Source organism: Filicampus tigris, chromosome 8, assembly GCF_054856515.1.
Source record: "Filicampus tigris isolate MCC_2025a chromosome 8, RoL_Ftig_1.0, whole genome shotgun sequence".
Lineage (NCBI taxonomy): Eukaryota > Metazoa > Chordata > Actinopteri > Syngnathiformes > Syngnathidae > Filicampus > Filicampus tigris.
Window position 1 is genome coordinate 20,987,148 of NC_141224.1, and position 9,583 is coordinate 20,996,730.

A 9,583-nucleotide genomic window follows, 5' to 3' on the forward strand; every position below is an offset into this window, starting at 1 on the left:
CAACATATTACAGTAAGTGTAACTTTGTCAAGAATTAATGATATCGCGAATGTAAAAAGTCTACAAATGATAAGATGTGGTCAACAAACACAGTTTATTTCCATAGGGTAATAGTGTTTTGCATTTCTTTTTCGTTTTATTTTGTTTTCACTCTTTATGACTGACGTATATGATCAGTTACACTCTAAACAAGTTCATTTTCATATTAGTTTTGAAAGACATACTAGGCTTCACTGCAAATACAAATGATCAAATAGAAAGACATGTTGACTGACTGCATTCATCATTTGGGGCCACGCACATGGCATCTGACTGGTGATAACAAATATGAACAATTGCGAACTTCACCACCATTCCGAAGTTAATGACAGAATCTGCAAATATAATTAATGCTGGAAGGAAACACAGCCAGAGATAGCAGAGAGCAGCTGTCATGTGCTATTGTTTTGTTGCACGTGTCCTCCAACTGAACTTCACCAGCCAACACATTAATTGGTTTCACAGAATCGGGTGTGAGGAGGAGCCACGACCTTGATCTTTCTCCCGGATAAATGATTTTTTTCCAATCTGCTATACATGCAAATATAGGGAAGTAAACAGATACAGATTGTCTCATTTTTTTGTGTGTTTAGTGGCTGATTAGCTGCCTAATTAAATAGAATGCTCCCAAGTTCAGAAGCAAACAGAGGAGACATTGACCCCACGACTTCTAAGACACCCTGGGGATCATCTGAACAAAGAGAATAAATGCACGCGGTCTGATAGAGAACATACATTCAGAGATTTGCACAAACAAGCATCATCAGACCTTGATCAGAAAGCCATGTCCCGAATTAACTTTTCACTTTCCACGATGAACAACTTTACCACCAATTTTGTCAGCAGAGGTGCAAGCAAAATGTCATCACAAATGACTTCTAGTATTCCTCAAGTGACAAAGTAAGTGCATTGCATCTGTTACACATGCTGTAGTCGTGATATTGAGGAACTACGTTTGCTAAATTTGTCTCCTTCAGGTATCCGAAGCAGAATGATGGCGGTGAAACATGGAAGCCTGCTGTAGGGGAGGCCTATGTATTAGCGATTACTAGACCTACAATTCTATATTAAAAAAAAATGTACAATAATATTATCATTGACATTAATCGTGTTTTTTTTTAAATAAATGAACGTATTTGCACAGTATGTTTGAATGTATTGATAAAATGTAGACTAAATCCTAAAAACATAGCATGTGCAAGTCAATACCCAGCGGCATTGCGGGGAAAAAAGCTCTGTTTTAGCCTTTAGCCTACATTTTATCAACATACATTCGAATGGTTTTACCAGTCAAAAATGTTTACTCAACATATTGGCAGTTCCACGCATCCGTACGTATGTTTGTGCCGTGTATCATACTTTTATTGAAAAAACAAGAGAACCTCTCAAGTAAGTGAATTAATGAAAATCTTTTTTTTTTCCTCAGCCCCAACCACATATCGGTCAAGCCCCCCCTTTACCCCGGGAGAGAAAAAATCTGCCGCCATGCCTGAGGGAGAGAGAAATACAAATGAGAGAATGAGCTCTTGAATACCTATCTGAGACTGTTGTAAAGAAGAATTTTTAATATAGTTATTCTCTTGGCTCCCATTACACTGTGCATATGTACAGCAATGTGGCAACTAGTCATTGTACACTTGCTGTGTTTTCATAGGTGAAAATATTCAATTAGATGATGAGTGCACAAATGCAGCAGACAGAGCAACATGAACTTGGCAAGTTGCCTTATTTCCAGGCATTTCAACTCGAGATAAAGTGAAAGCTGATCTAAATGAGGACACAGTGCATTCCTGCCTGTCACAGGAATGTGATGACTTGCACAGTGCAGTGACAACAAAGACTGTGTTTGAATAATGCTGCTCATCAGTTGGGGAACAGGGTTTCCTTTTGTGGGTGCCTGTTCCTGGTCACTTTGCACTGCTGCAACAGACAAACTCAACACCAAGATTGTCATCCATCACTACACTGAACAAAAAGTATAAAAAGAGATATTCCTGTTTTCTTATCTTGGTGTGAATGTAAATGGCTGTTCGTGTCTGTGTGTACCCTGCGACTGTCTGGCGACCAGTATGGGGTGTCGGCCCCCTTTTTGCCTGAAGTCAGCTGGGATAAGCTCCCCCCCCCATCCCCCGTGACACTGAACAGGATAAGTGGTGTTGGGTGTTGAACATGTATGTATGTATGTTTTCTTATCTTATGGATACATGGTGATATCTTGCTTATCTTGCTTTACAACATCGACAGAGATAAAACGTATGCCAATTCTCTGTTAGTGTACTGTATACTATGCCAAATAAAGAACTATGCAAGAAAAACAGGAAAATCAAAGGGAACTCTGAGTTCCAGAAATGTAGAACATAACAAGCCCACTCAGTCAAAAGCTTACAAACTAAATACTTTTGTGTGGCATCCAAACAGAATGTTTCAAGTGAGTTCCAGCTCAATGTTGGAATGTAATTTCAGTTTAATGTCCTTTTTTTTTTTTTTTAGGGAATAACTTGGAAGATACACATCCATGTGTTCTTGTTCTGAGTTACAAGCGAAAATGGAACTAATCGCATGGGTAAATGACCTGAGCCTTATCAGGAAGGGGTGAAAAGTGATGACTATTTGAACATCCCATCACTGACAGGGGGCATCCAAATTAGTGCGGCATTGGAGTGGTGGGCCCTAAGTGACATTTTTTTTCATGCCTGAGAGGCCACAATGGCACAGCGATTTAAAGACTCTAATGAGATCCGGTCCAAAAGCTGCATGACAAATGTGTTGATAGTTTGCAGGGGTGTAAAGCTACACTTTGAGCTCTCTTAACTTTTTTAGATTAATAAGGTAATCAAAATATTATAAACAGTATGAGGCAGGGCAGTTCCACTCCAATGCAAGAACAAGCAAACTGGTAGCGTACTCCTGTCTGTCAAAATTGAGTATTATTCATCTTTGTACTGCAATTTGAAAACAATTTTATTGAATTGAAGCGTAAAAAAAAGTGCACAAAATGTGCACATTTCATGGCTGTACTTAACAATGAAAAGCAACATTGTTTTGTTTTCAAAAAAAGCATAAAATGTGGTTTCTCTATATGTAGAAGGAAGACAAAGACATTCGTCAACTGCCAAAGATGCTGGAGCTAATAAGTGTGTGTAACATAATCGAAAAGAAAATTAGTTCATAGCTGTCATCTTGTTGATGAAGAGGCAATCAAAATCAAAGTGAATCATTCCGCGTGGAAGATTGTGTTTTGGAATTCAAACGGGCAATGCTTCAAAATGACAAATCCACCTGTGCAGTGCATGCTGATTGATTCCATCCATGAAAAGCTAATAGATTTAGCCCTCTGCGAATTTGGCTCTCATTAACCTCGCAGCATTTTCGTCTGAGGATGCATTGGAACCATTTTATCCAGCACTCAAAGGCAATTCACCAGGTGATAAATCCTTTGGCTTATCTGGCTGCAGGTGACAGCACAGCAGTACGGACAGATTCGGCCGCAAAACACACACACACACACACACGCACACCCCCACACACACCCCCACACCACTACACACACCCCCACACACACACAGACACACCCCACACGCACACACGCGCCGCCTGCATGCACACATCGCACACATCTTGAAGGGGTCGTCATTGTGACCTATGCCTGGGGGGGAAAAAAACGTGTGATCCAAACGGAACCAAAGACATACCCCTCGACCCAAGTGATCATCCGCAACGGAAAAATCTCCTGCCTTCTGCGGAGAAAAGAAAGAAGAAGAAATCTGAATTCAATTACACAGTGGAAGCCCAGTCCTTGCCCTCCGGGAGTGATATCAGCACCATTTAAAAGTCTGATTACTCACAAAACCAATAACATTTTGACTCTTTGGTAATGGACCAGTAGATTAGAAAATTTAGATTACATTTAACTGCCTGTAGATTCTCATTAAAACGCCACCAACTGGTTAGAAACAATAGGTAATTAAGAGTGTAATGAAGCACAGTAGCATTAGCACACGTCGGCCGCATGCTATCCCTGTGGGATCCAGTCTTACTTTGCACTTATCCTGCAGCAAAGCCAGAACACCGTCTCATTCGGGCAATATGACATATCTAATTAGATTAATGAATTTCGGCGGCGTCTCCTTGGGGTTGACTGTGCTCCTTGAGGTGACAGTAAATCAACAGATTATATATTAGGGAGGCCTCCACGTTGGAGACAGGCCAGCGCCGGTTGCTCCCTAGACGGGGGCGCAGCGTTCGGATGGGACGGGACGGAACTTGTGTCAGCTTCACTCCTGTCAAAAACAAATAACTGCAAGCAAATGTGCTGCAAAACTCCAGATTAGATTTAGCCGAGTGAGACATATTAAATTAAACATGGCTGACTGTTGCAGGGGAGAGCGCAGAGGCAAAAAGACCCATGGCGATAAATAGATTAGTGCCAGTGTTTGGCTTGAAGCTCTACGGCAACGGCCGACCACAAGTTAATGGTTCTGTGTAAAGAAGCCAACGTGAATAAAACAGCGTGTTGACAAACATAACCGGTTTGTTCCTGTGAACAATTTCAACTGGCTGCCACTCTCATGGCAACACACATAATGAAGATGATGCTAACAAGATTACACAAACATGCTTGAAAATAGTTATACAGCAAAAGTGCTAATGTTTATGGTGCCTGAGGTTGTACAATTTGAAGGGGAAAAAATACACTTCGAAAGATATACTGTACAGAACTTCGGAGTTAGAACAGCAAGACCATGCATGAGGTCATGCAAATCGTGACGAGAACTCCGATTGGAGCAAAAGAAGGTTTACTGTCAGCATGTGTTGAATTTTTCTTTTAATGATTTTTTGGGGGTTTATGGCAACTAAAGATGGGCCACCGTTGTTCATAACATCACGCGAAGCATCGGCATACCTTACGAAACTTAGCTCAACTAGTTTGAGAGCACCAGTAGAATTACTCTGGCCGAGTCTTACTTTTTCTCTAGCTTTTGGTGGTCATTTATTCCGAAATAAACACTATTCTCAACAAGGGCTGTTCGTTAAAGAAGAAGGTGAGAATTCATAAAAAGATTAACATTCAGAATTACATTCTAAGCCTAAGCTTAACCATATGTGTTATTTTATCACATTTTCAAAATGAAGGCAGTGTATAGTATTGTTGTTACATTTTGCTGTTTACAGTTACTCCAACATCACTAACAAATGGCTGACACAAGCATCACTCATCATAATTTTGGGTTATGTCCAGTTATCTTTGAGCACTTTCTTATCATATATCCATCCATGGAACGTGACTTTTAGTGTAATAATAATTGCATATTTTCGTGCAAGTGGTATTAAAGGCCATCGTTTTGACACACCACTCATATTCTCTACTCCATTATAATTTTTATGTGCACTGACACTTAATTGTAACCTTAATATACTTTCTGTAATATTATAGCAGCCTAAGAAACCGAAAGAAAATTTTAAATTTGACCGAGTCCTTTTAAGGCAGAAGCATGACCACCATCAACCCCCTTACATGACTTGAACAGTCTACTTTTGTTAGTTTCATCCTATGAAGAACCAAGTGGTTGCATGTTTTATATAGTATAACACTGTCTCCTATAGGGCAAACCCCTAACTGCAGGAGTTTTAGCCCTGAAATCACAGTACTGCACTGATTACTCAAAAACAGAGAGTGACATAATGTTTAAAATAAATAAATAAAATCCTTCAAGCAACATATTCATCCTTCGGGTTGTTTTCACATTAAACTGTTAAATGTCTTGTGTGGTTTACTTTTACTCTGACTCTTCAGACAAGAAGCAACGCTCCCTATGTATACAGTACATACTATTTGTAAATCACAAGGGGAATATGCCTCGAAGACACTCATAAACACCTCCAACCTGTGTTTGTGCTGGTAAACACTTGAATGTTTGAGTTCGATTCAAACACAGAAGAGGAATGAGAAGAAAGAGAAAAGGCGAGCAGATGGCCTGCTGCAGATAGACTTGCTAAGTGCGCGGGAGGAGTGCTCTCTGAAGGACGAGCCCTCGTATTGTTGTGGCAGCGAGGGCTGCTTCTGTCACACAGCGTAGCAGGGGTCCCCAAAGAGTTGGGTCTTATGGTGTCAGTGGCCCTCCACCCCGCCCGGGCCCTCATCCACCAGCACTGGCCTATTGTCACTGCTGCTTTTTAATTTCTCAAATGCAATCAAGTGTGACACAACCTGTTTACCGAGCATGTCTGCCACAAGCAAGGGGAGAAAGAGGGAGAGAAAAAAAACAGACACATAAGCCAGGATCTCTGCACAAAATAATCCTCCATAATGCCGGAGAGTTTAAAGAGGCTTTGCCAGCACACCACCACCTCAAACCCCCTTCTCCACCTCCCTTGGCTCTTATGAAACAGAGGAGGGGGAGATTAAGAAAAAAAAAAGTATGGGGCACATTAGAAGAGAGCTGTTATATTCCTCCCTCAGTCTTGTTTGGGATTTATAATTATTGTTTTTTAGAGCACAACAATTGGGGTGTTAGGGCATAAGCAAGTAGATAAGATCCCGACGAAGGCGAGGGTGAGGATTGGGGCAGGACATGAGCAGCAGTGTAAGAGATCGGGCGTCTCTAAAAAATGACTGTCATGGTGATGTCCGCTTTCTCCTTTGAAAAATAACCACATCACAATATCCAGGCAGGTGCATAGACATTTTTGTGCAGAGGTACCGGAGCCAACAAAAAGACAAAACATCGCTAAAATTATTCCTAAATTTAGGGGAAAAAAAGCTGGATATATCTTACTCATACCATATATCGTCGGCCACTTAGCATAATTGCCTATGTCATTTTTCACAGTTTTTGTAAAACTAGAAAAAACAATTTTTAGGAAACATATTGGTATTTTTGTATTGGATCTTTTTGCTTTCGATTACTTGTTCACCCATCCGGTTAAAGTTTTTGTTACAATATCAATTAAAAAATACCAATGTGTGTTCTAAAAATGTTGTTGTTTTTTTCTGACTTAGGCAATTATGCTTTGTGTCTGACGATATTTATCTTTTTTAACACAATCAAAACAGTCAATATTAAACTATTCACACACAAAAGAAGTAAAAGGAAGTTACAGTGGATAATAAAAAGTAAAAAGTCTTCACACCCCTGTTTAAATGGATGTATATATATATGTATATATATGTATATATATATATATATATATATATATATATATATATATATATATATATATATATATATATATATATATATATATATATATATATAACACGTTGTCAGTACGTCAAACCTGTTTGAGTGAGGATGCAAACCCAGTGCTGATCTCCGTAGTTACTTTGTATTTTCATGGATAAAGACTTTTTACTCTTCAACCTCCATGTCATGTCTGCGTACGGGTTTAAATCCCAATCCTCACATGACACCAACTAAAGTTCGGATGTCCTAGTAGGCTTTTAATGACATTTTTGTGGTCGCATTTACACCCACAGCAAAAATGTATTAAATATGCCATGGATCACACTGAAGACTGCCATCATCAAGTGTACAAAATATGGCATAACAGTGACATTACCAAGGACTGGATGTCCCTCAATTGATGAAAAGACGATAAGAAAAGAAAATTGGTCAGGGATACTGCCAAGAACCCAACAATGACATTGAAGGCACTGCACGGATTTCTGGCAAGTGCTGGCTGCTTAATACATGTGGCTTGTCTTTTTCATATGTCTGGTCTATGGGGTCTATAGAGTATAGGGCATCATAGAAGCTTGAGCTAACCAAAAATAAATGAAGCACTCTTGATATCGCTCAAACTCATGGAAAATTCTCATTAAAAAGTAATTCTGAAACCAAGGTTTTGCCAATGATTCCAAAAGGTGCTCATCACCCAAAAAAGAAAACACCATACATACAGCGAAGAATGGTTTTGGCAGCATCATGCCCTCGGATTGTTTTTTGTTCGTTTCTGCCCTCGCTGGCCCCATCTTATACTCTATTTTGAATATGAGAAAAACACCACGCCCGAGGAAAAACAACCAGTCATACAGAAGACACGACTGACAAGTTGCCAATCATTTCTCATACATTTCATTTTTTTGAAAGTTTGTATTAAAAGCAAGCTCTACATCCGGGACATGTTAGGTGTAGTCTGTTTGGAAACCTTTAAATGGATAAACAACCATGTCACTGCCTATTTACATCAAGACAGATGCGTCTGCATGTGAAGACAGAGCGCAGCCTGACAACATTCCAATTCAGCGTTTACATGACAACAGTTTACTTCTGATTGGATTGGCAAAAGGAATATTCCACCGCTGTGAATCTGAATAAAATTCCATTTGGATGATTTATGCCGATCAAGGTGATTATCTGGAGGATATCTATTTGCTTTTAGCTTTCAACCCGATTGTAATCGCAATACAAGGCTCCACATCTAAAAATGGCGCCCACTTGATAGTGCATGGGTACACACACCCCTGTGGTCTCACTGACAGATCCAAAGGAAAGACATAGGTGAACATACTGGAGTTACCTTTCAAGGTGAAGGGACCACAGGCATGCTGAGAAGATTCTGAAGCGACGACAAATTACGATGACGTACTCTTTCCATCTTCCCGTCACACTACTGGCACCTGTCAATAGACTTCCCTTCCTATCCTTAATCACCCTAACCTGCTGCACGTCCTTCCCATCTCTGTCTCTCTGTCGGTATAGATCAGTCTCCCCCTCCTTACTGTCCAACCTAGCATACAAGTCATCATAAGCTCCTTGTTTGGCCTTTACTATCTCTACCTTCACCTTACACTGTATCTCCCTGTGCTCCTGTCTACTCTCCTCAGTCCTCTCAGTGTCCCACTTCTTCTTAGCTAACCTCTTTCTCTGTATACACTTCTGGACCTCCTCATTCCACCACCAATTCTCCTTATCTACGTTCCTTCCAGATGACACACCAAGTACTCTCCTACCTGTCTCCCTGATCACATTAGCTGTAGTTTTCCACTCATCTGGAAGCACCTCCTGACCACCCAGAGCCTGTTTTAACTCCTTACTAAAAGTCATGCAAAACTCTTCCTTTTTCAGCTTCCACCATTTCGTCTTCTCCTGTGCCTTTGCCCTCTTCATCTTCCTCACCATCCAACACATCACCATCCTATGCTGTTTGGCTACACTCCCGCCTACCACTACTTTACAGTCACTGATCTCCTTCAGCTTACACTGTCTACACAAGATGTAGTCTACCTGTGTGCTCCTACCACCACTCATATAGGTCACCCTATGTTCCTGCTTCTTCTGGTAGAAAGTATTCACTATAGTCATTTCCATCCTTTTTGCAAAGTCAACTACCACCATCTGTCCTTCTGCGTTCCTCTCCTGGATACCAGACCTGCCCATCACCTCCTCATCCCCTCTGCACCAACATGTCCATTGAAGTCCACACCAATGACAACTCTCTCACTTCTTGGTATGCACTGCATCACTTCATCAAAGTCCAGCCAGAATTTCTCCTCCTCCAGCTCACATCCTACCTGTGGAGCATATCCACTAACAACATTTAA

At 40.6% G+C, this 9,583-nt stretch overlaps 1 pseudogene; it reads left to right on the forward strand.

The window, feature by feature from the left end:
- The first annotated feature begins 8,972 nt into the window (after window positions 1-8,972).
- LOC147144042 (uncharacterized) lies at window positions 8,973-9,583 on the forward strand (annotated as a pseudogene).